Source organism: Heterocephalus glaber, unplaced genomic scaffold (assembly GCF_053883595.1).
Source record: "Heterocephalus glaber isolate CG9 unplaced genomic scaffold, H.glaber_assembly_v1.0 deba00000347, whole genome shotgun sequence".
Classification (NCBI taxonomy): Eukaryota; Metazoa; Chordata; class Mammalia; order Rodentia; family Bathyergidae; genus Heterocephalus; species Heterocephalus glaber.
In genome coordinates, this window is record NW_028258143.1 from 43915143 (window position 1) to 43941116 (window position 25974).

Consider the following 25974-nt stretch of genomic DNA (forward strand, 5'->3'; position numbering starts at 1 on the left):
AAAGCAGTACTAAGTAGTTTGCATGCATTATCTCATTTACTGACTCAGGGAGACCTAACCCATATACTATGGGTTAGAAACATGTCTGAGTCATACAACTAGCAATAGAAGAACCAGAACTTGAATTTAATGCTGTCTGAACTGGTGTCCAATGTTCTTAACCAGGAAGATTTCCACATGTAGTGAGATTTACTTTGCACATTTGTGATAAAAGAAAAAAACCCTGATAGTATATATTAGAATGCTAACTATAATATATCAAGTACCAAAGCAAACAGTAATAAGGATGCCATGGATGATCAGAAATAGTGCAGACCTGGTTTGTGCTTCCACTTCAAGAGTACACAAATAAGTTGCAGAGGGAAGACAGAGCACAGTGTGTGTGGGGGAAGTATGAAGAGCCAGCCTTCCTGAAATGTACAGAGTTGAGGAGGTAGAATGTGGAGATTAGTGAGGGCCTTTGGCACTCTCAAGATGAGCAACTATATTTTATATTTACTATCACTACTTTATATTTGCTGGTTTTTACAATGAAGACATGTGCCTTTTAAGAGGATGGTCCAACTGCTTTTAATTTATGCATTCACTCACTAATTCAGAGAAGCAAGATACTGTGAAAGATTTTCCCAGAAATTGTTGCATTGTATTACATTGTGTGTGACTAAAGTTATTTTTTGTTTTCATCCTGACAACCAGAGAAATAAACCAGCAAATAAATGATTTATCTTTTAAGCTATACCTACACCAACTGCTTTGCAGAGATAGTTTCATTTTTGCTTTCCAGAATTATAAATGGTGTCTGTGATCGTTGTGGTGATTGTTGGGAGAAATATTTATTTATTTATTTATTTATTTATTTATTTATTTATTTATTGTGTTGCTGGAGATTGAACCCAGAGCCAGATGCACGTTGGACAATTACAACTAGGCACCACCAGGAGAAAATTTTAAAAAGCAACTGGGCTACTGAGACAGTTTTAGAGGCAAGCAAGGGGGAAAAAAGAGAGTAACTCTAGAGGATAATTAAGTTTCATTTTTTTCATTTATCTTACAAGTTTGTGACTATTTAATTTACCTGCTCTTACCCTACTGCTAAGGAAACATTAAACATTAGCTGAGGTATGAGTATTGGACAGCATTGCAGCAGTTGAATTAAAAGAAGGCAAAACAAAACCAAGAACCTCATAGTCTGAAAACAGTGATGTCAACTGCTGTACTGGAGAGGAAACACATACATACAGCTCTATAAAACCAGCTTAATATAATACTTTAAATAGAGATTTCCTTTTTTTCTTAAACTAAAGGACTACTTTGAAAGCTATCAAAATCATAACACTGGCAAACTGTTTTTAGAAGTTTGTTATTTTCGTATTAACTGTTAGACATGGTGAACGTCAGTGACACTCTGCTACCATAATGAGCATTTCTGTGTATTTCAGCAAGTCGGCATCTTCATGTTGGTCCTTTTACTGTCCACCTAAAGATAGCATCAGCTCAAAATAAGACAAAGGGAATTAGCTCTTGCCTTCTTTCTGAGAATCAAAAGAAGGAGTGCGGGCTTGCTTTCAGAGCAGCAGCACATCTTGCATTTGACCACTTGGCCGTTCAACTATCTATAATATGGTTCCGGTTTCAGTCTTAGTGGTGCATACATGACATGAAGCTGGTTCATTTAAGTTCTATGGTTTTCCTTTTGTCTTGAAAGGCATTTTTCTTTCTTCAGAGAAGCAGCTCTTATTAAGTGGAGGAAGCGTATTTGATGCTTTTCACTGTCAGGATGTTCAAATGATGAAAACATCATCTTTGATATGCTCCACTGAAAACATCTTGTCTGTGGAGCAGAGACACATATCCCTGGAGAAGGTTGTCTTATATTAGAGAACAGGTAAACAAGGCCGGAATGGAGACACTTCACTAGAAATTTCCTCTGAGCTCCACATTAGTATGCCTGGACTTATCTGGGTGTTTCTCAAACAGGATGGATGGTGCCCCTTGCTTAGACTCTGCTGGAGGGTAATTCTTGCTGGACTCTGCAGTTTTTCTGGCTTTCCTTGTTTGTCAGAATTCAATTCTCTTGACCTTCAGGACATGGAGCAGAGCTCATTGCTTCCACCTGGCCTACCCAAGTAAGCAGAGTTATGCTCCTAGAATACCACTGCCATGGTTAGTTTAATTTTAATTTATTGCAGAGATGGTTTTATGCACATGACTTTATAACTGTGCATGCACCTTGAGACCTCTGAAGGTCAAATAAATAATAAATGCTCATTAAGAGCGTGGTGGTTTTGCTGAAACTGGCCAAGAAAGGTGTCATTGGTGATACTTCCATGTGGACAAATAGGATCTAAGTCAAGTAGAACTTTGTATTAAACTATTAATAGTATTTGGCTTTATATCCTCAGGAAATTATATGCCTGCTGTGCTTATTCAGTCCTTAAAATGATGGAGTAATTTAAAAATAAGAGCTACTGGTTCTTTCATCTATTTTCCATTTAAACCTTTGGAACTTTATCATTTTTCTGTTTTCTCTGTCTGTACATTTACTCTGGAGAATGAGAATACAGGTAAAAAAAAAGGGGCCGAAAGTATCCAACTACCTATAAGGTCCGTAATCTTTATGTTCTGCAAACCTGTACTAATAAACAAGTAAAACTTGAAAAAAATGTACGAGGTTGTCAGATTTTGATGTCTCCCAAAGTTTCCACAAGGTGCAGAAGGAAATCCTGATCTTTACCTGTTCTTTACATGAGGCAAGGAAAGGTCAGTGACCCTAAGTCGCAGCTGCAGAATTCTTGCTATAACAATTTTGGCACCCGGACATTCTGTGCTCCGAACCTTCAAAAGGGAGATCTTGCCCTCATCTTCGTCCAGCAAGCTGTCCCTTCCTCCACACCCCTCTAATGGTGGTGGGCTTATTCCCTGCTCCAGGATCTAGATTTGGAATGAGAGCCTCCCGGAAAAATGCCAAAACACTTCACTTTTGAACATAAAGCTTAATTCTCTGTTAGAAAAGAGTATGGAAATCTGACAATTTTGGTTAACAGCCTTCATTTAATCTTATTAAGCAGAATTACTTATTAATGAGGTAAGGTTAATGCTGCTTTTCAAACCTCAGTATCACCCTATGTTTCAAGTGTGCTCTCTTTCCTCTTAACTTATTGAATATATTTGTGACTTCACTGTGCACATACATTCTATTCCTGTTTTTTTTTTTAATTTTAATTTTGGCAGTGCTAGAGATTGAACACAGGGCCTGGTGGATATTAAGCAGATGCTCTACCACTGAGCTGCATCCCCACTACTTTCTTTTCCTTATCCTCAAAAAAGTTGTAGCTAAGACAGGTATTCCAAAATTAAATTTGATTTTGTTTGTTTAATTGCCTTCAAAGGGATAACAATCTTTTGGGAATGTCAGTTTTCCTTAAAAAGAGAAAAGGTAAAACAGAGACCAACTATTGATTTTGATAACATCAAATTATTCTTAGCTGATAGTGGTAACCTTTGTAGATTATTTTAACCTGTTTTTCTTAGACATGTCTAAGTCTTATCTTCCTATTGTAAGAACTTTGCTCATGTCAGGAAATTCATTGAGAGATGGATGATTTGATATTTGGCTCCCTATGATTCCTAAATGAAATCAGTGGTTCTCATCCTGTTTCAGAGGTAGTAGGATGGAGAAGAGAAAGTATGGAAAGAGACGGAAGATTAAGAGGGTATATCCCCCAAACTGTTCCTCTTCCTCTCTCTGTGCCTGGAAGTCTTCCCAGTGAATCCACCCAGGTTAGTTTATCCACCCTCCACAACAATTTTGTAAGATCAGTTTTGTTCCATTCAAAATTCTTATCTTGTTTGTTGGTGACTTTGCGTTTTCCTTAATTAGACAGTTAATTCATTTTTGTATGGACAAAAAAAAAAAATCACCATTACCCTGACCGGTGTTATTGTCACTGCCTATAAATTCTATAGGCAAACTATAAAAAGAGAAGAGGAATTATATTCGTCGTGTCAAATCTACATGGCTTTCTTGTCTTTAAACTAGCTATAATGATGCATAGAACCAGTACTAGTCAGTATGTAATGGCTAAAACAAAGTGATTCTCCACCCCCAGCTTTACCTAGCTGCATTTTGGGATATTTAGTCTTGTAGGATTCTTAATGACTAGAAAAACACAACCAGGCTAGGTAAATGCATAGTCAAAAGTTACTATCACCCACTGGCCATTAAACTCTTAGTTTCAGAGTGCTAGCTTTTTACCAGGTTTTCGGCATGCATTGTCTCATTTATTCCTCATGACTACTGTGTGATGGAAACACTGATACCTTCCCAGTTGGCAGAGGGAGAAACTGAGGTTGAGAATGTAACAGGCCCAAAGTGAGTAAGGGAGAGGTTTCCTCAGTTCTTCTCGACCCTTAAATCTATTCTCTGAACCATAGAGCACTGACATCTGTGAGTGACAATATTGATTTACAAATAGTGAAAAGAGATGGTAGGAATTCACAACAAAGAGCTTTCTTTCTTCCAAAAGATAATCAGTAGTAAAGAAACAGCAATGATAAAGAGATAAAGGATTGCATATTTCTGGCAGGCAACTCCCCTCTTGTGAATTTAGAACCAATCCACTATCAATATTTTCTGGCAATATTTCTTTCCTTTTACCGCTACATCATTCATAAGGTACAGTGTTTCCAGAACTATAACATGCCGATCTTTACCATGCTTTCTCAGCACTATTTGTATTTTAAATTACTGGAACTGTTGTAGCCAATCACATTAGAAGAAAGGACATTGTTATTCATTCCAGGCAAAATGTGAAGGGGGTAAAAACCTGGAGTATTCCACATAGCCATTTCCCATATGTTTGTCAGACTTGTCTATTTTCTCTTACTCTCATGCAAACAGAGAGACTGAGAAAAATCTGTTTTTTATTTTCCCCTTTGGTATTGACCAAGTTCTAGGAAAAAAATGTTTTCTTAGCCAAAAAAGTACTCTTGAGTGGTTGTAGTTTAATCTATAATATATTTATTTGTAGCTTCTCTGAAATATGTCCCTTTTGTGCAGGTCTTTTGACTTGACTGCTTTTTTTTTTTTTTTTTTTTGAGCAACATGATTCAGTATTGCTCCTCAGACCAAGAGACTTTAAAACACCCTGAAATGAAGCAAGGGAGAATTTTCCAGGAAAGGGTTTGACATTAGAAAGCAAAATGAGAATAGAAGTCTCTTCTAGAAGAGCTCTTTTTATTTAGGGTTCCTAATTCAACTTCTTATTGATGGATGCTTTTCAAAAGGAACAACATTCCTAAGTACTAATTTTATTGAGTATAAAACTGTGACCATATTCCTTCTACATTTACAAGCTTCTGATGGTAAACAGATATGATAATAAGTCCTTTAAAGGTAGATAATTCTAAAAACACTAGTGACGATTAAAAAAAACTATATAAACAGGTAAAAGAAAATATATAAGGGAATATATAAGGGAAATATATAAAAATATATAAAATATATACAAAAATATAAAAATACATAAGGGAAACTTTACTCTTACTTTTACATTTTTGCACATATACCTTTTGAACAGTAACCCACAAGCCAATTTTAAAAGAAGAAAATTATTAAGGAAAGGTGGAATGGCAAGGAATATGCTGAACACAGACACACATGCTTTTGACAGTGAGGTGAATGTTACATACATCAGGGAGAATGTTTTACTACCTTTTTTTTTTTTTTAACCATAAAAAAGAATAATAAAATACTTCCTGAATCTTTAATAGATCCCAGCACAGTGCCTGGAATATCAAAAGCAATTAAACAATTTTGGCTAATTTGATTTATTTGTTTATGTATTTTATTAGTTCACATTTGTACTACCTAACGTTTACATCCCTTGAGGAGTTGGTACATGTACATAACACACCTTCATTCCTTTTTCATCCCCTTTCCCTTCCTTTGCTTCCCCACTCTCCTTTTCTATCCCCTTCCCACTTGAGAAAGATTTGTCTCCCTCCTATTATCTATCATTTATTTTGCTCTTTTTTTATAATTAGAGTTTCTCATGTAAGAGAAACTATGTGTTTCTGATTTATTTCACTTAACATTGTGGTCTCAAGGTGCATCCATTTTTCCATTACTGATTCAAGTTTATCTTTCTTTGTGGCACAGTAGTACTCCATTGTATGTAAATACCACATTTTCTACATCCATTCATCTGTTGATGGGCATAGTTGCTTTCAAGATTTAGCTACTTTGAGTGCTGCTGCTATAAACACATATGTACACTCATCTCTGTAATAAGTTGTTAAAGACAACTCTTTCAGAAAGATACTTAGAAAGGGAATAGTTTGGTCAGATGGAATTTCTTGTTTTAGTTTAGTTTTATGAGGAATCTTGCTATTGATTTCTGTAATGGTTGTACTGACTTACATTGTCATTTTACTTATTGTTTCTTGTAAGAAAACTGATGAAATAGGATTTCTCCATGCTATAGTAAGTAAACTGTCAGCACAGCCCCAGTGTTAAAGAGCACAAACCTTGAGAGTCAGACAGATTTCGGCTTGAATGTTGCTCCTCTACAGTGTGCGACTGGGGTTAGTCTTTGATCTTTAGCTTCTTCTGCAAAATGAGGGGAAATTTTACCTAATCATGGTTTTTATATATGTTAAATTGTAAAATATGCAGTAAATTTCATTTAGAGTGTTCAAGCAGTAGAAGCATGTAACATTGCACACTGATGTGTAGCCCTTATTATTCATGGTGGTAGTGGTAATTTTTTAATTTAAAATTTTAGACTGATACATATGAACATAAAAATTAATTTTTAATGGTACTTCTCTCCTTCTCTTCTTTCATCCCACATGTACAAGGCAGTATTTTAGGGAATTGCCGTTATGAAATTCCTCTATTGTTATACGGTACTTATATGATTATTCCCTAAGAATATTGAACATTATCACTAAATATGCTGGTGGACATTTTTTTTTGTATTAAAATCTTTCATTGGTACATTGTAGGTATACAACACAATTACATTTCTCATTGGAAACTGTACCTTTACATAATGCATCTTGGTTCTTATTTTTTCCCCATTCCTAGCTCTCCCTTCACCCCCTCCACCCTTCCCTATTTACAAAGACGTTATTTCCATTTTTTCCATTTCTCAGCATTTTTCCTTTCCCTTCTTTCCTTTCCCCTGCCCCTCCCAATACCCCTACCACTTTGGACCTTTTCTTCCTATTTTACATTATCGATTATTCATTCTAATTATTGGTACATTTTAGGTAAACAATATAATGACATTCATCATTGGAAATTTGCACCTTTACATAGTCTCTCTTGGTTCTTATTTTTCACCCTTGCCCAGCCCTCCCTTCAACCCCTCCAGTCCTCCCTATTTACAAAGATTTTGTTCCTGTTTTTCCATTTTCTCATATTAATCCCATTCCCTTCTATCCTTTCCCCTAGCCCTCCCACTTCCTTCCCCTTTGCCCCTTTTCTTCCTATTTCACATTACCTATTATACATTTAGTCCTTATTTACACTTTCAGTTTCTCACACCAGAGAAACTATTCGGTATTTATACATGTGAGTCCTTTTTATTTCACTTAAGAGAATGGCCTCAACATGCATCCACTTAGCTATAAATGTCTGTAATTTCTCATTTTTTATGGCTGAGTAGTACTCTATTTTATTAAAAAACCACATTTTCTTTATCCAGTCTCCAGTTGACGGGCATTTGGGCTGCTTCCAAGTTTTAGCTATTACAAACTGTGCTGCTGTGAACATGGGTGCACATATATCACTGTGGTATGATTTTTTTAATTCTTTGGGGAAGATCCCCAGCAGGGGAATAGCGGAGTCAAATGGGACTTCCAGTCCTAGTCCTTTGAGGTATCTCCATACTGATTTCCACAGTCCTTGCACCAGTCTACACTCCCACCAGCAGTGGAGCAGGGTTCCTCTTTCCCCACAGCCCCGCCAATATTTGTTACTGGTTGATTTCATGATAGCAGCCATTCTTTCTGGAGTGAAGTGAAATCTCAGCCTTGTTTTCATTTGCATCTCTTGAATGACCAGGGATGTTGAACACTTTTTCATGTATTTATTTGCTATTTCTACTTCTTTGTGTGAGAAATGTCTGTGCATTTCAGATGCCCATTTTCGGATTGGGTCTTTAAATTTGGGAGGTCTGATCTTTTTAAGTTCTTTATAGATTCGAGATAGTAGACCTTTGTCTGAGGAACAGCAGGTGAAGATTTTTTCCCACATTGTGGGTTGTCTCTTCACACTGCTGGTGGTTTCTCTTGCTGTGCAGAAGCCTTTTAATAAGAAGAGATCCCATTTGTTGATTGTTTATGCTAGTTCATGGGCAACTGAGGTTTTGTTCATAAAATCTTTTCCTACACCGATGTCTTCAAAGGTTCTACCTAGCCTCTGTTCCAACTGGTTCAGAGTTTCTATTTTAATATTTAGATCTTTAATCCATTTGATTTTAGTTTAGTGCATGGTGAGAGATACAGGTCTAGTTTTAATCTTTGGCAAGTTGAAGCTCAGTTTTTCCAGCACCATTTATTAAAGAGGCTATCTTTCCTCCAGTGAGGGTGTCTGGCTCCTTTGTCGAAGATGAGATGGCTGAGTGTGCCTGGCATTGTTTCTGCATCTTCTAATCTGTCCCACTGGTCCTCAAGTCTGTTTTTTTGCCAGTACCATGCTGTTTTTATCACAGTGGGTTTGTAGTATAGTTTCAGGTTGGGGATTGTGATACCCCCTGCCATGTCTCTGTTACCTAGAATTGCTTTTGCTATTCTGGGTCTCTTCTTGTTTCAAATGAAGTTTTGGATTGTTTTCTCAAGCTCTATGAAGTATGCTGGTGGGATCTCAATTGGAATTGCATTAAATCTATACAACAGTTTTGGAAGTATGGCCATTTTCACTATATTAATCCTTCCTACCCAGGAGCAGGGGATGTCTGTCCATTTTCTGATATCATCTTCAATCTCTCTTTTCAGAGTGCTATAGTTTTCAGAGAAGAGGTCTTTGATTTCTTTCGTGAGGATGATTCGTAGGTATTTCAGTTTTTTGGATGCTATTGTGAATGGAATTATTTGCTCTATTTCTCTCTCAGTGAGTCTGTCATTGGTGTAGAGGAAAGCTATTGATTTTTGTGTGTTAACCTTGTAACCAGCTACTTGACTGAATTTGGTTATTAAGTCTAGAAGACTTTTGGTGGAGTTCTTGGGGTCTTCTATATAGAGTATCATGTCGTCTACAAATAATGACAATTTGACTTCTTCATTTCCTATCTTTATTCCTTTTATTTCTTTCTCTTGTCTAATTGCCGTGGCTAATGTTTTCAAAACTATATTGAACAAGAGTAGTGATAATGGACATCCTTGTCTTGTTCCTGATTTGAGTGTGAAGGATTTCAGTTTTTGACCACTTAGTATGATACTGGCTTTTGGTTTTTCATAGATGGCTTCTATCAGTTTGAGGTAGAGACCATCTATTCCAATTTTTTGTAGGGTTTTTATCGTAAATGCATTTTGGATTTTGTCAAATACTTTTTCTGCATCTATGGAGATAATCATATGGTTTTTGTCCTTGGCTCTATTGATATAGTGTATTACATTGATTGATTTTCGTATATTGAACCATCCTTGCATCCCTGAGATGAATCCCACTTTATCAGGGTGTATGATCTTCTTGATGATCTTCTGCATTCTGTTTGCCATTATCTTATTAAGGATTTTTGCATCAATGTTCATTAGTGAGATTGGCCTATAGTTCTCTTTTTCAGTTGGGTCTTTCTCTGCTTTGGGGATCAAGGTGATGCTTGCTTCCAGGAATGAATTTGGGAGTATTCCTTCCCTTTCAATTTCATTGAAGAGTTTAAACAGTAGTGGCAGCAGTTCCTCTCTAAATGTCTTGTAGAATTCAGCAGTGAAGCCATCAGGGCCTGGGCTTCTCTTAATTGATAAGTTTTTAATTACATTTTCAATTCATTGGTTGATATTGGGTTGTTCAGAATTTTTAGGTCTTCTTCATTCAACTTTGGTAATTCCTATGTATCTAGGAATCTGTCCATTTCTTCTGTGTTGTCCATCTTAGTGGTGTATAGGTTCTGGAAGTAGGTATTGATGATCCTCTGGATTTCTGCTGGATCTGTTGTAATTTCACCCTTTTCATTCCTAATTGCATGGATTTGGGCCTTTTCCTTCTTTTTTCTGACAAGGTTGGCTAAAGGTTTGTCAATTTTGTTGATTCTTTCGAAGAACCAACTCTTGGCTTCATTGATTTTTTGTATTGTTCTCTTAGTCTCCATTGCATTGATTTCTCCTCTGATCTTTATAATTTCCTCCCTTGTATGAGCTTTGGGGTTGTCCTGCTCTTCCTTTTCTAGAAGCTTGAGGTTCAGCATCCGGTTGTTTAATTGGGCTCATTCTGTTTTCCTAATATGCGTATTCACTGCTATGAATTTCCCTCATAAGACTGCTTTCATTGTGTCCCATAGATTCTGATATGTTGTATTGTCATTGTCATTTAATTGAAGGAACTGTCTGATTTCTTCTTTAATTTCCTCTGTGACCCACTGGTTATTCAGAAGTGTGTTGTTCAATTTCCACATGTTTATGAAATTTTTCAAGTTTCTTTTGCTCTGGATCTCCAATTTCATCGCACTATGGTCTGATAATATACAGGGGATAACTTCAATTCCTTTGCACTTACTTCAACATGTTCTTTGTGTGAGTATGTGGTCTAGTTTGGAGAATGACCCATGTGCAGCCGGGAGGAATGTGTTTTCTGATTTTGTGGGGTGGAAGACTCTGTAAACATCTGTTAAGTTCATTTATTCAAGAGTTCAATTGAGTTCTAGTATTTCATTACTTATTTTTTGTCTAGTTGATCTATCTATTTGTGACAGTGGGGTGTTGAGGTCCCCCACTACAAGTGTATTAGTGCATATATGACTTTTCATGTCCATTAGTATTTGTTTTATGTAGTTGGGTGCACTAGTGTTTGGTGCATAAATATTTATGCTTGTCATCTCTTCCTCTTGGATTGTTCCCTTTACAAGGATGGAGTGTCCTTCTTCATCTCTCTTAATCAGTGTTGGTTTGAAACCTACTTGATCTGCCAAGAGGATAGCTACTCCTGCTTTTTTTCGGGTTCCTGTCACATGGAGTATTGTTTTCTACCCTTCAACTTTCAGTCTATGTGTTTCCTTTTGAATTAAGTGTGTTTCTTGTATGCAGCATATTGTTGGATTTTGCTTCTTGACCCTTTCTGCCAGTCTGTTTCTTTTGATTGGTGAATTGAGAGCATTAATGTTGAAGGTTATAACTGAAACCTATTGACTTGTCATTGCCATGACTTTTTCTTTTTGTTGGGTTCTCCCCCTTTACATTTAATTTCTTGTCATGCCAGATGGGTTCATTCTGCTTTACTTCCTGGGGTTGTGATCCTCAATGTCTGTTCCTAGGATATTGTGTAAAATTATTTGGAGTGCTGGTTTGGTATTCATGAAGTTCCTAAGGTGCTCTTTGTCATGAAAGTATCTTATTTCTCCATCCATTTTGAAAGATAGTTTTGCAGGGTACATCAATCTGGGTTGGAGGCTGTTTTCTTTTAGGGCTTGGAATATGTCACTCCAAGCTCTTCTTGCCTTGATGGTTTGTGTTGAGAAGTCTGTTGTGATTCTGATGGGCTTTCCTTTGTATGTGATTTGTTTTTTTTCTCTGACTGCTTGGAGAACTTTGTTCTTCTTTCGAGTTTGTGGAATCTTAACAATTCTATACCTATGTGTAGACTTTTTTGATCAAGGCTATTTGGAGTCCTATATGCCTCACTTATCTGTATGTCAAGCTCTTTTCCCCTGCTTGGGAAGTTTTCTGCCATTATTTCTGTGAAGAGATTTTTTTATGTCATCTCCACTCTCTCCTGTTTCTTCATTGAGCCCAATCAGTCTTATGTTATTCTCTGCATCATCTACCAGATGCTGGATTGATTTCTCATGTTCCCTTATAATTTCGAAGCAATTTTTCTTTTCTGGTCACTAATTGCAATCTTATTTTCTGTATCTGAAATTCTGTCCTCACATTGGCTCATTCTGCTGTGTAGACTTTCAATGGAGTTTTTCATGTCCTGGAAATCTATTTGCATCTGTTTTATGGATTCCATTTGTTTCTTATGTTGGGATTCCATCATGTTCCTGAGCTCCTCTCTAGATTTATTAATCATGTCTTGCACCAGGGGCACAATTTCTCCTGTTATCTGAGAAATTATTTCTCACTTCATTTTTTCCAGATCCCCTTTTGTTGCCAGTTCAGTGGGTCCAGGTGTTTGAGTATCAGAGTGTTCCATCTCATTTCCCTTTGGGGTTGCTCTAGGTGTTCTGGAAGTCTAGTTTTGAGACTTATTTACATGTTTTCTCATTTCTACTGGGGGGGCGGGGGGTGCTGTTGATGCCTTCATGGATTACCTCCTCTGAGCTGGGAGAGGTGGGACAGGGGCCAGGAATAGCAGTAGAGGTGTTGGGCCTGAAGCCCCTTCCCCTGTGCTCGGAGTGGCAGGAGGGACGGTGGCCGTGAATCCCCTTCCTCTGGACCAGGAGCAGTGGGATGGTGCCCCAGAAGCCCCCACCCCTGGGCCAGGAGCTGCGGGATGGATGGCAGCCCAAAAGCCCCTTCCTTTGGGCCAAGAGTGGAGGGACAGAAGGTGGCCCAAAAGCCCCTTCCTCTGGGTTGGGAATGTTGGGACAGATGGTGGCCCTTTCCTCTGGGCTGGGAGCAGTGGGAGGGATGGTGGCCCAGAAGCCGCCCCCTCTGTGCTGGGAATTGGATGATGGAAGGCCTCAGACTATAATTTTTTGAGGAAATGATGTAACAAGCTGTTCTCTTTCTAATTTTGAGAATGTTTGATGTGTACTTCAAATGTTGATGTTACACTGATATGAAAATGCCTGTTAGTGCTCTAAATCCAAGACAAAGGTTATTTCCACCAAGCTCAATAGAAAGTAATAGATAATTCTGAAATATTGTTTTAAAATAAGAATATTTAATATTATAACTTGTCAAGACTTGAAGTCTGTGTGGGTAATTATTGCCAACCTAACAGGTTTAACAGTCTTTTTAAAAATTTATATATTAATTGGTACATTTTAGGTATACCATACATTTACATTTATCATTGGGTGCTTGTACCTGAACATGATGTATCTTAGTTCTTATTTTTTCCCCTATTACCTATGAGCCCTTCACCCCCACCACCCTTCCCTATTTACATAGTCTTTGTTTCGTTTTTTTTTCTCATAATTTTTCCTTTCCTTTTTTCCCTTACCCCTTCCCCTCTCACCACCCCTCCACATTTGGACATTTTCCTAGTTCAAATTATCAATGATTCCTGTTAATCATTTTCATCCTTATTTACACTTTCAGTTTCTCACACTAGAGATACTATTTGGTATTTACACATGTGTGTCCTATTTATTTCACTTAAGAGTATGGCCTCAATATGCGTCCATTTAGCTATAAATGACTCTAGTTTCTCATTCTTTATGGCCAAGTAGTACTCCATTTGATAAAAATACCACATCTTCTGTATCCAGTTTCTAGTTGATGGGCACTTGGGCTGTTTCCAAACTTTAGCTCTTACAAACTGTGCCCCAATAAACATAGGTGCACATAGGGCGCTTTGGCTTCTTTTTTCTCCCAACTATTTGCATCTTCCCCAGAAGGAAGAGTTGACTCCTCTGATTTTGCCATGTCCTAGTTATTATGGGTCAATAACTCCAATGCCTAAATCTTGAAACAGGCTATAGTTTCTTTCCCTTGGCTGTCTATAAGAGATGGTAACTCTTTTCCTCCATGTTAGATACATGCTAGGGTAGAACTTCTGCCCTTGACAAGAAGGAAATCCTGCCTCTTCCCTAGTCCAGTTTTATTTGGGTGATGCCTATGTTTAATAATACTGTTGAGCTGACTGACATCTTACCTCATTTGATTGAATTCTTTATGTACTTACTATATTGGTCATTACTTTGAGGTAAAGAGGAGAAGCCAGTGGTAGATTACAGGTAGGAACTTCTTCCACAGCTCTCAGCATTATGAAAAAAGTAAGCAATCAAGTCTACCGACCTATTGCCTATGAGCATTCTTCTTGCACAGAATGAGAGAGCAGGAGAGGGAAGGAAGGCGAGTCAAGAGGAAGAATGACATTTGTCTTGCAGACCACGTTATTTCTTTGGGCACTTTTAAAAAAGAACTTCAGAAATCAGTTTTACAAGACCCCTTGCATCTCCGACTATAATTTTTTTTTCCTAGCCCTCCCTTCACCCCCTCCACCCTTCCCTATTTACAAAGACTTTATTTCCATTTTTTCCATTTGTCATCATTTTTCCATTCCCTTCCTTCCTTTCCCCTGCCCCTCCCACTACCCCTGCCCCTCCCACTACCCCTACCCCTTTGGACATTTTCTTCCTATTTTGCATTACTGATTATTCATTCTAATCATTGGTACATTTTAGGTATACAATATAATGACATTCATCGTTGAAAATTTGCACCTTTACATAATCTCTCTTGGTTGTTATTTTTCCCCCTTCCCCTGCCCTTCCTTCAACCCCTCCACCCCTCCCTATTTACAAAGACTTTGTTCCTATTTTTCCATTTTCTCATATTAATTCCATTCCCTTCTTTCCTTTCCCCTACCCCTCCCACCTCCTTCCCCTTTGCCCTTTTACTTCCTATTTCACATTACATATTATACATTTTAGTCCTTATTTACACTTTCAGTTTCTCACACTAGTGAAACTATACAGTCTTTATCCATGTGTGTCCTATTTATTTCGCTTAAGAGTATGGCCTCAATGTGCATCCACTTAGCTATAAATGTCTCTAATTTCTCAATTTTTGTGGCTGAGTAGTACTCTGTTTTATTAATAAAATCACATTTTCTTTATCCAGTCTCCAGTTGATGGGCATTTGGGCTGTTACCAAGTTTTAGCTATCACAAACTGTGCTGCTATGAACATGGGTGCACATATATCACTGTGGTACAATTCTTTTAATTCTTTGGGGAAGATACCCAGTAGGGGAATAGCTGGGTCAAATGGGACCTCTAGTCCTAGTTCTTTGAGGTATCTCCATACTGATTTCCACAGTGGTTGCACCAGTTTGCACTCCCACCAACAATGGAGAAGGGTTCCTTTCTCTCCACACCCCCACCAGCATTTGTTATTGGGTGATTTCTCGATATCAGCCACTCTTTGTGGGGTGGAATCTCAGTGTCGTTTTCATCTGCATATCTCGAATGACCAGTGATGTTGAACATTTTTTTCATATATTTATTTGCTGTTTTTACTTCTTTTTCTCAGAAATGTCTGTTCATTTTGGATGCCCATTTTTGAATTGGGTCTTTGAATTTGGGGGTATGATTTTTTTTCAATTCTTTATATATTCTAGCTAGTAGACCTTTGTCTGAGGTACAGCTACTAAAAGTTTCTTCCCATATTGTAGGTTGTCTCTTTGCTCTGTTGGTAGTTTCTCTTGCAGTGCAGAAGCTTTTTAATAAGATGAAATCCCAGTTGTTGATTCTTTGTGTTAGCTCCCGTGCTACTAAAGTTTTGTTCATAAACTCTTTTCCTATGCCAGTGTCATTGAGAGTTCTACCTAACTTATCTTCTAGCAAGTTTACTGTTTCTGTCTTGATATTTAGCTCTTTAATCCACTTCAATCTTAGTTTAGTGCATGGTGATAGGTATGGGTCTGGTTTTAACCTTTGTCAGGGTGAAAACCAGTTTTTCCAACACCATTTATTGAACAGGCTATCTTTTCTCCAATGAGGGCGATTGGCTCCTTTGCCAAAGATGAGGTGGCTGAGTATGTCTGGAGTTGTTTCTGCATCTTCTGATCTATTCCACTGATCTTTGGGTCTGTTTCTTTGCCAGTACCATGCTGTTTTTTCACAGTAGCTTTGTAGTATAGTTTCAAGTTGGGGATTGTGATATCCCCAGCCATGTGTCTGTTGCCCAGAATTGCTTTTGTTATTCTAGGTCTCTTCTGCTTCCAAATGAATTTTTGGATTGTTTTCTGTAGTTCTCTGAAGTATATTGTTGTAATATTAATAGGCATTGCATTAAATCTATATAGTAGTTTTGGAAGTATGGCCGTTTTGACTATATTGATTCTTCCTACCCAGGAACAAGGGATATGTTTCCATTTTCTTATATCCTCTTCGATCTCCTTCTTCAGAGTGCTGTAGTTTTCAATGTAGAGTTCTTTTGTTTCATTGTTAGGTTCATTCCTAGATATTTCATTTTTTTGGATACTATTGTAAAAGGAATTGTTACCTGAATTTCTCTCTCAATGGGTCTGCTATTTGCGTACAAGAAGCCTATTGTTTTTTGAGTGTTGACCTTATATCCAGCTACTCTACTGAATCTGTCAATTAGGTATAGAAGGCTTTTGACTGAGTTTTTTGGGTCTTCTATGTACAGTATCATATCATCAGCAAATAATGACAGTTTCATTTCTTCTTTTCCTATCTTTATTCCTTTTATTTCTTTCCCTTGTCAAATTGCTATGGCTAATGTTTCCAGGACAATATTGAACAGGAGTGGTGATAGTGGAAATCCTTGTCTTGTTCCTGATTTTAGCATGAAAGTTTTCAGTTTTTGATCATTTAGTATGATGTTGGCTGTTGGCTTTTCATAGATAGCCTTAATCAGGTTGACATAAAGCCCTTCTATTCCAAGTTTCTGTAACATTTTTATCATGAATGGGTGCTGGATTTTGTCAAATGCCTTTTCTGCATCTATTGAGATTATCATATATTTTTTGTCCTTGACTCTCTTAATATAGTGTATTACATTTATTGATTTATGGATGTTGAACCATCCTTGCATCCCTGGGATGAATCTGACTTTGTCAGAGTGTATGATCTTCTTGATGACCCTTTGTATTCTGTTTTGCCAGTATCTTGTTGAGGATTTTTGCATCTATGCTCATTAGGGAGATTGGTCTGTAGTTCTCTTTTTGGGTTGGGTCTTTCCCTGGTTGTGGAATCATAGTTACACTTGCTTCCAGGAATGAATTTGGAAGCCTTGCTTCCCTTTCAATTTCCTTGATGAGTTTAAAGAGTAATGGTGATAGTTCTTCTTTAAATGTCTTGTAGAATTCAGCAGTGAACCCATCAGGACCTGGGCTTTTTTTTGTCGGTAAATTTTTTATTACATTTTCAATTTCACTCATTGTAATTGGGGTGTTTAGAATTTCTATATCTTCTTCATTTAACTTTGGCAATTTGTATGTATCTAGGAATATGTCCATTTCTTCTGTGTTTTCCATTTTATTAGAGTACAGGTTCTCAAAGTAGGTATTGATGATCCTCTGAATTTCTGCTGGATCTGTTGTGGCTTCACCTTTTTTGTTCTTAATTGCATGGCTTTGAGCCTTTTCTTTCCTTTTTTTGATAAGGTTGGCTAAAGGTTTATCGATTTTATTTAATCTTTCAAAAAAACAGCAGTTTCATTCATTGATTTTTTTTGTATCATTCTCTTAGTCTCCATTGCATTGATTTCTGCTCGGATCTTTATAATTTCCTTTCTTGTATGAGCTTTGGGTTTGGTATACTCTTCTTTTTGTAGGAGCTTGAAGTTCTGCATTAGGTTATTTAACTGAGTTCTCTCTGTTTTACTAATATGGGCATTCACTGCTGTGAATTTCCCACATAGAACTGCTTTCATTGTGTCCCACAGATTCCTGTATGTTTGTACTGGCATTATCATTTACTTGTAGAAATGGTCTAATTTCTTCTTTAATTTCCTCAGTGACCCCTTGGTTGTTCAGGAGGGTGTTATTCCATTTCCATGTGTTTGTGGGTGTTTTGTGGTTTCCTATGTTATTGATCTCCAATTTTATTGCACTATGGTCTGATAATATACAGGGGATAACTTGAATTCTTTTACATTTACTTAGATTTGCCCTATGAGTTAGCATGTGATCTGTTTTGGAGAATGACCCATGTGCAGCTGAAAAGAATGTGTATTCTGATTTTGGGGGTTGGAACACTCTATAAACATCTCTTAAGTCCATTTGTTCAATAGCTTGGTTCAGCTCTAGAATTTCATTGTTAATTTTTTTCCTAGATGATCTGTCTATTTGTGATAGAGGGGTGTTGAGGACCCCACTACAATTGTATTAGTGCTTATTTGGTTTTTCATGTCCATTAATATTTGTTTTGTATAGTTGGGGGCATTCATATTTGGTGCATAAATATTTAGGATTGTCATCTCTTCCTCTTGGATTGTTCCCTTCACAAGGATGTAGTGACCATCTTTGTCTCTCTTAATTAGTTTTGGTTTGAAATCTACTTTGTCTGCAAATAAGATTGCTACCCCTGCTTTTTTCTGGGATCCTGTCACATGGAGAACTGTTTTCCATCCTTTTACTTTCAGTCTATGAATTTCCTTTTGAGTTAGGTGTGTTTCTTGTATAGAGCATAGTGCTGGGTTTTGCTTCTTAATCCATTCTGTCAATCTGTTTCTTTTGATTGGTGAATTGAGGCCATTAACATTGATAGATATAATCGAGAGATATTGACTCATTCTTGTCATGATGTTTTATTGTTGTTGGCTCTTTCCTTATTTTTCCCCCTTTCCCTTTAGTGCCTTACCTTGCATGGTGTCTTCTCTCTGTTGGCCTTCATAGAGTTGTGACCTTCATTGTCTTTTTCTAGGATATTGCATAAAATTGTTTGGAGTGCTGGTTTGGTGTTCATGAAATTTCTCAGGTGTTCTTTGTCATGAAAGTAATTTCCCCGTCGATTTTTGAAGATGATTTTGCAGGATACAACAGTCTAGGTCGGAAATTATTTTCTTTTACTGCTTGAAATACTTCACTCCAGGCTCTCCATGATTTGAGGGTTTGTGTTGAAAAATCTGCTCTGATTCTAATGGGCTTTCCTTTGTAGGTGATTTGTTTCTTTTCTCTAACTGCCTGTAGAATTTTGTTCTTCTGTTGGGTTTCTGGGATCTTGACTATTATATGTCTAGGTGTAGATTTTTTTTTATCATGGATGGGTGGACTTCTATATGCCTCACTTGTCTGTGTGTCCAATTCTCCACTTCTGTCTGGGAAGTTTTCTACCATTATTTCTGTGATCAGTTTTTTTATGTCAATTGTACTTTCTCCTGTTTTTTCTTGGACTCCTATCAGTCTTATGTTATTCTTCTTTGCATCATTTAGCAGCTGTTGGATTGTTTTCTCATGGTCCCTTACTATCTTTAAGAAATCTCTGTTTTCATGGTCCTTAACAGCAATCATGTCTTCTATATCTGATATTCTGTCTTCAGATTCTCTTAGTCTGCTCTGCATGTTTTCAATGGAGTTTTTAATATCCTGAATATCTCTTTGCATCTGTTTTATGGATTCCATTTCTTTCTTGTGTTGGGTGATCGTGTTTTCCATTTCTTTCTTATGCTGGGCATTCATGGCTTCTAGCATGTTTCTGATCTCATCTATTTTCTTGTCTGTTTCTGCTCTAGAGCCTCTAATCATGTCTTTCACTCTACTCACCATCTCTGTATTTATCTGGGAGACTATTTCTGCTTTGAATTTTTCTAGAGCCTCATGCATCTGCTTTGTTACTTCCTGTGCTATCAGTTCAGGCTGTCCAGGTGGTTGATTATTCAACTTTTCCACCTCATTTCCCCCAGAATTTCCTTTTTGTGGTGTGGAAGCCTGCATTTGTGCCTTGCTTAAATGTCTTCTCATTTTCATTTTTGGTACTGTCCTTGGTTTTATTCCTGGGTTTATATTTCAAAATTGCTGAATGCAGGTATCTTTGTTGCTTGTGTTTAACACCCTTGTGGAATGATTGTTTTTCAGAGGTGTCTTCCAGATATGGCTTGTGTTTAGGTTTTGAGGCTCTAATGACTCTGAGGCTATTTTATTTTCCTTATACCCAGAAGGAAAACTGTTTAGATCAATCACAACATGTTAGGCCAGATGTTACAATCACCAATACCATAACATCAAGTGCAGATTAGAAAATGACAATTTGTGGTGGTTATTAATCTATCATATTTAACTATGTGAAATGTAATCCCCTGTGCCTCTGTAGTGTTGGACTAGGTAGCAGAAGAGCCGGAAGGTGGTGGTGGTGGGGGATGGAATTGGGCCTTGCAGGCGCCATAGCTGCTAAGCAGACTACTGGATGAAGGTGGGGCTCCATGCCACACCCGGGACCTCACAGGGCAGGAACCGGAACACAGCCTAGGAGCCTCAGGCTGCTTGGCTGACCCATGGAGAGAAGCACCGCAGGTTTAACAGTCTTTTGCCTCTGGCCTGACATTTTAGCAGCTTGGCAAGATCGTCTCCTGTCCACCAAGCCTTACTCGTCAGATCATCAGCCCCATTCTTTCAAAAACTTTTATTTCATGTCAGTGCATCTTAATGGTAGCAACTCTCCTTGTTTCATCAGTATAGCAACAAAGACTCTCTGTCCTGCCCTTTCTATTTGCAATATCTGGAATTTTGATAGATCATGGATTCCTGGTAATATACTGAGAATGTTTCTATGGAAGCACTACTAAAGGTAATCTCACTATAAGAAATGACCATCTTTAATACAAACACATAATGCCTTTTGTGAGAGACTATTGGTATAAAACAATGAGATCTTGGGGTTTGATCTGGAATGCCAGGAATATATAGGCTGCTTGCAGCTGCTCACTATTTCAAAAATGATCTTTAGAAGTGAAATGCAAAAGCCTTTTAATGCACTTTGTCATGACTTTAAATACTATCCCTGTAGTCTTTCTCTTGGTAGAAGAAAAACCTACATATATGAGCTATATTAGCCTATAGCTATATATTACAAGTGTAATTTTAAAACATCAGATTAATATTCTAATAGGAGCTTGCATCACATATCGCTGTTGCCACAAATGACATTTTGAAAGTATATAATTTTATTATCTCCATTAACCTCCTATTGTTAAAGCAACTGACATAAAATCAGAATAACTTAGGCAGTTTGCATTGTTAGAGAGGAAAAGAAATACATTAAGATTTGGTTGCACAGTCACTAAAAATTTTGTGTTTACAGTGAAGGTTTGGTCTCTGCTCTCATTTATCTGAAATTCCTTTGCTACTTCTAGAAATGTCTGAGAAGCAGTAATCATGTACTTGGGAAGAAAATCAGAGTCTCCATAGCATGTCCTTTTTACCTTCTAAGATGCTTTATTGATGAAGCATGTGATGAGGCAGTAATGTTTATGAAGTTCCCCATTAAAGCAACTACATTCTGAAAGTAAAGAACATCTTTTGAGCATCCCACTTTAAAGACCGTCTTGCTCACCTTTAACCAATGTGGCAGCAACGCTTACTCCCATAGAGCGTGATGACACTCAGTGCTCAGTTTGAATTCTAGCACTGGCAGACAAATTGGGGCTCATAAACCCTGGTACACAGCAATGGCTTTCCAGCTTATCCAAGACAAGGAGCAGGGAAAGAGGAGAGGGGGTGAAATCACCTTTTTGTAATCCACAAACCTTTCTGATGCCCTTACAAGGATTTTGAGTTCATTTCTGCCAGTATCAGCAATGGTGAAGTTCACCTTCACTAAAATCTAATTCCGGCACTAACTGGCAGGCCAGCACTAGTGAAAATAACATTCCGGTTCCCTCCATGACCTCAGTCCCGACATGATAACGGGAGCCCTCAACAACTCATTTCTAGCTTGGAATTCTTGATGGTTTATTTAGTTTGACTGACTGTCGGAGATTGCCATTATGAATACAGTTGCTAGGGAAGGGCTGCCATGGTGCTGTTTGGCTTTTAAAGGGGTCAGGATTTTGTAAGATCTCAAATAACACTTAAGGCTTAATGTCTGCAAACAATGCAGCATTTAACATTTACTATGCATGAAGAGGATCATAGTTCATCATTTATTATTCAAAAATTATGTAAAATATTTTCATGATGGAATATGAAGGATGTGTTCCAAATATTCATGTATATAAACAACACGTAATAAATTTACCTTAAAACATCAATATGTAATCAAAGAAGTATTTGGAGTTCTGTGGAAGGGAGCTAAATTTAAATACTTCAAAATTCAAGCATTTAATTGCAAATCTTTCAAGTGAGTTAGACTGAGCCCCGGTACTCTCCAACAAAGTGAACATTTATTTCTTTATCCCAGAGAGCAGCATTTCTAATGGTGAAGAAACATTTGGTGGTTAGTTTGTCATAGTTTAAACACATAAATTTTTCAATTCAAAAATGGATTGCCTGTTCTATTTTCTCATTCTACATGTTCCAACAGCATGTTTTAGTTTCTTCTAAAGGAAAGTGATTATTGGTTCCTGGAGTCTGTCAGAATGTAAACCACTGCAGTTCAAGTAAAGACAGTGTGAGTAGGGAGGCTGATGTGATTTGCTTTCCTCATTTGTAATTCTAATCTGGAAACTCTCTCAAACAGGAAAATAGATTTCAATAGAATATAAGAGCCAAATGACTTGGGTTAGAATGAGCACGGATTCAATAACAGTGTTCTATTAATATAATGTATCAATAATATAAACATTTAGCTACTGACTTTGTGGTGAGACATCTGTTTTGTGGAGAGTTCCTTCAATGAGTTTAAATGCTACAGTTTTGAGGGGGAGCCTACACAAAACAATCAAGAAGAATCTCAAGTCCCTTTATAGACTTGATCCATTTATTTTAGGAATGAATCATTTTCAAATTATTATTTTAATTATGCATGACACTTAATAGTACATCCTGAAAAAGTGATAAATTCTTCATAATATTTAACCTCATTATAACTTACATTAAATCTTTCTAGGAAGGGGTGACGACTTAGTTTCATATGTGAAGAGCAAAAATTGTGAGTTAATGAAGTAAGTCTCTTCCCTGTCTAGTTTTATCCACTTTCTTTCCTCTCTAGCTGTTTGTTGTCTTTACCTCTACTGTTCTTGCTTACTTGTCCTAGAACTGTACAGTATAAAACATTCCCATGGTTAACAAATATTGACTTAGAACCAATCATACACAACTATATTGTTGGGTGCTTAAAAATGTTCTCATATTTAAAATTTGTTACTTGCCCCAAATAATACAGTCACCTATAGGTAGATAAGAAGTAGGATCTTTGCACTATATCAGCTTAGAATATATTTGGGTAATTTTATTTTATAAACATGGTTAAAACTGCTCCTTAAGTGGCATATATCATGTTTGGACTTAGCAGTTCAGTTTGTTCCCAAATTGCATTTATAAGGTTTGAATTAATAGTTGCCATTGACTTTAGTTAAACTCATTAGGGCCTCACATGTATTGCACTTGTTAGGGGATAAAACAAGTTTAAAAATGAGCCATGTGACTTAATACAAGCTCTCCCAGCAAGTATCCTTAATAAGCCATCCTGGACTACATCTCCGATAGTAATGTGATACCGGTACTTGACCTTGGCCAATGTTTTCTATGCTAAAAAAAAAGTGTTCATCTTCCTTATTCTTCAATGAAGTGTGCACTCTGTTCAAGTGAATGCTTTTGGTGACTAGGTTTGAATGGAAGTGCAGGCAAAATCATTTTCTTATTATTTCCTTTATGCAGAATGGGCTCTCAACTAAAGTATGGAGAGGAAAAATGATACCAGTTAATTGGGTTCTTCGCAGTCTGTGTCACCAGGATATCCAAACATTCAGTTAGGACAGGAAAATATCCAGACAAATGCTCTGACAGCAGTATGCCACACACTCCCATGTCTGTGTCCACCCCAGTGGCTGACTGCATATCCTGGGCTCCTGAGGGTATTCCTTCTTGTGCAGACAATGCTATTGGAACAATTTTAAAAATCCCCAGGTCCAGATTCTTTGATGACCCAAGTTTCCAAGTTGCGGGTATTAGTTTTTATTTTAATTTAAAAGTGCACTTATTCATTTAGTATTCTAGATTCATCAGTTCACAGGCAAAGACCTGGAAACCAGGAAGAATTACCCAAGGTCATCTGGATGAGGAGTGACAGAACGTGATCTCAAAATATTTTACCCTGCCTTGTTCCTCTCTGAATACACGAGCATCTGAATACCCTTGTGCCCACTGTCAAAGAATAGCAAGTACACACTCCAGAACTCCCTAGCCCTTCCTGTTTGAGAAGGTGGACCAGAGAAGAGAGGAGGCAACATAAAATTGAATATTTGTTTGTAGTTTCAAAGCTCATTTTCTCAAAGAAAACTCTCTTGCTTGTTTATTCATACATTTATTCAATAACTAGCTGCACCTTTTCCATAAGGTTCCTGATCTCCTGTTTTTTTTAACTATCCAGTTTTCTCTCCTATCCTATTCATCAGATCTCAGATCCTATAATTCAACTTTGTTCTATGAGATATTAATGATGCCTTTTTTAATTTTTCTGGAAGGCCTACATAGAAAAATGAGAAACAAGATGGCATGAGAGCAAGGCATAGAAATATATATACAGGATAAAATATTTAATGATCATTAGTTTCCATGACTTTCCTGGGTATAAACTCTGATTATCTCCCTTTCTCCTCAAAATCATCAGGCCACATGTTTAGAGATTCTGAGGGTGAATATAGGGTCATTATTTTGCATTAAGTTTTGCAAGAGTGGTCAGGAAATGTAGCAAAGGAGAGTCAAAGGTTCTTAAAAGAAAAGAGAAAGGGGTGTATGTGTGTCTGGGTCCACATGAGAGGAATAAAGACATGAGACTAATTACTGGAAGGACATGCTAATGGTGACTGAAACAAAGACAGTGGCAAAGGATGTGGTGAGGGGAAGTCTTCTTGATCAAAGTCTTAACTATACCAGTCTGCACAAGATCCTGCAGTAGCTTAGAACTAAGAGAAGTTCTATTCTTGCTGCCTGTTGTGGGCATATATTAGATTTCCAATATTGGAACTTGGCATTTTAAACATATTTTCTCATACTCATAAATTGTTAATTCTTCAGTACTATGTATACAGTACATCAAGTTAATAATAGATTACATACACATTGTTTCTGTGGGAATATGTGTTTTGAATTCTTTATAGTGAGTAAATGAAGTGGCTTTTGGAACACAAACCATTCCTAAGGTGGAGAGAGCCTACATTAGATTATAGTATCAAATGGAGTTGTACGTGGATATCTTGACTACCTATTCAAATAACCCAAACATTATGACATAAAAGATTTTCAGTGGTTTAATCAATAAGGGAAAGTTGATATTTAACAGATTTGAGCCTCTGGTAAAAATTGGACTTTGTTTCTTTTGTACAAAAGAAAAAAAAAGGTAAACAGAAACTTACAGCTTTCAGTTTTTATACTAATGCTTCATATATTTTAGTTATCTCACAAAACAAGTGGTTTGGGTGGGTATCATTGTCATTTATGTGTTAAAGAAGGAGTTCCAGGTATGAAATTTGCAAAGGTTGAGATGCGTATTCATCCCTAAATTTGGTTTGATTATTTGATTTTTTTCACTCAATAGGTGGAGTACTCTAGCAGCTTTTCCTGGACCAAATCTGCCAGGAAAAAATCAAATGAAATGATCAATTAAACACCATAAAAGCAACATGATTTACTCATTAAATTATCTTACATAACCTAAGAACAAAGTTGTAAGAATTTTTCATATTAGCATTGTTTATTACAGCTGGAATTTATAACTAAAGTAAAAACAAAAATAATTCAAATATTTTAAAATATCCAGACATTTTAAGATTTTGTTTTAATATTTAGTAACATTCAAACAAGGTTTTAATGGCACACCATTGAGATCAAAAGAAGAAATCCTGCATACTAAAGTGAAATAAGACATTTCATTTTGTACAAAGATTTCGTAGCTATCTAATGTTCCTCACTTAATTAAGAAAATTTAAACTGTATAGTAGCCCTTGTCATTGTGAGACCACAAGTAACTTACCAAATGCCAGATTAATAACTATGGTCTGAATTAGTATATATCTA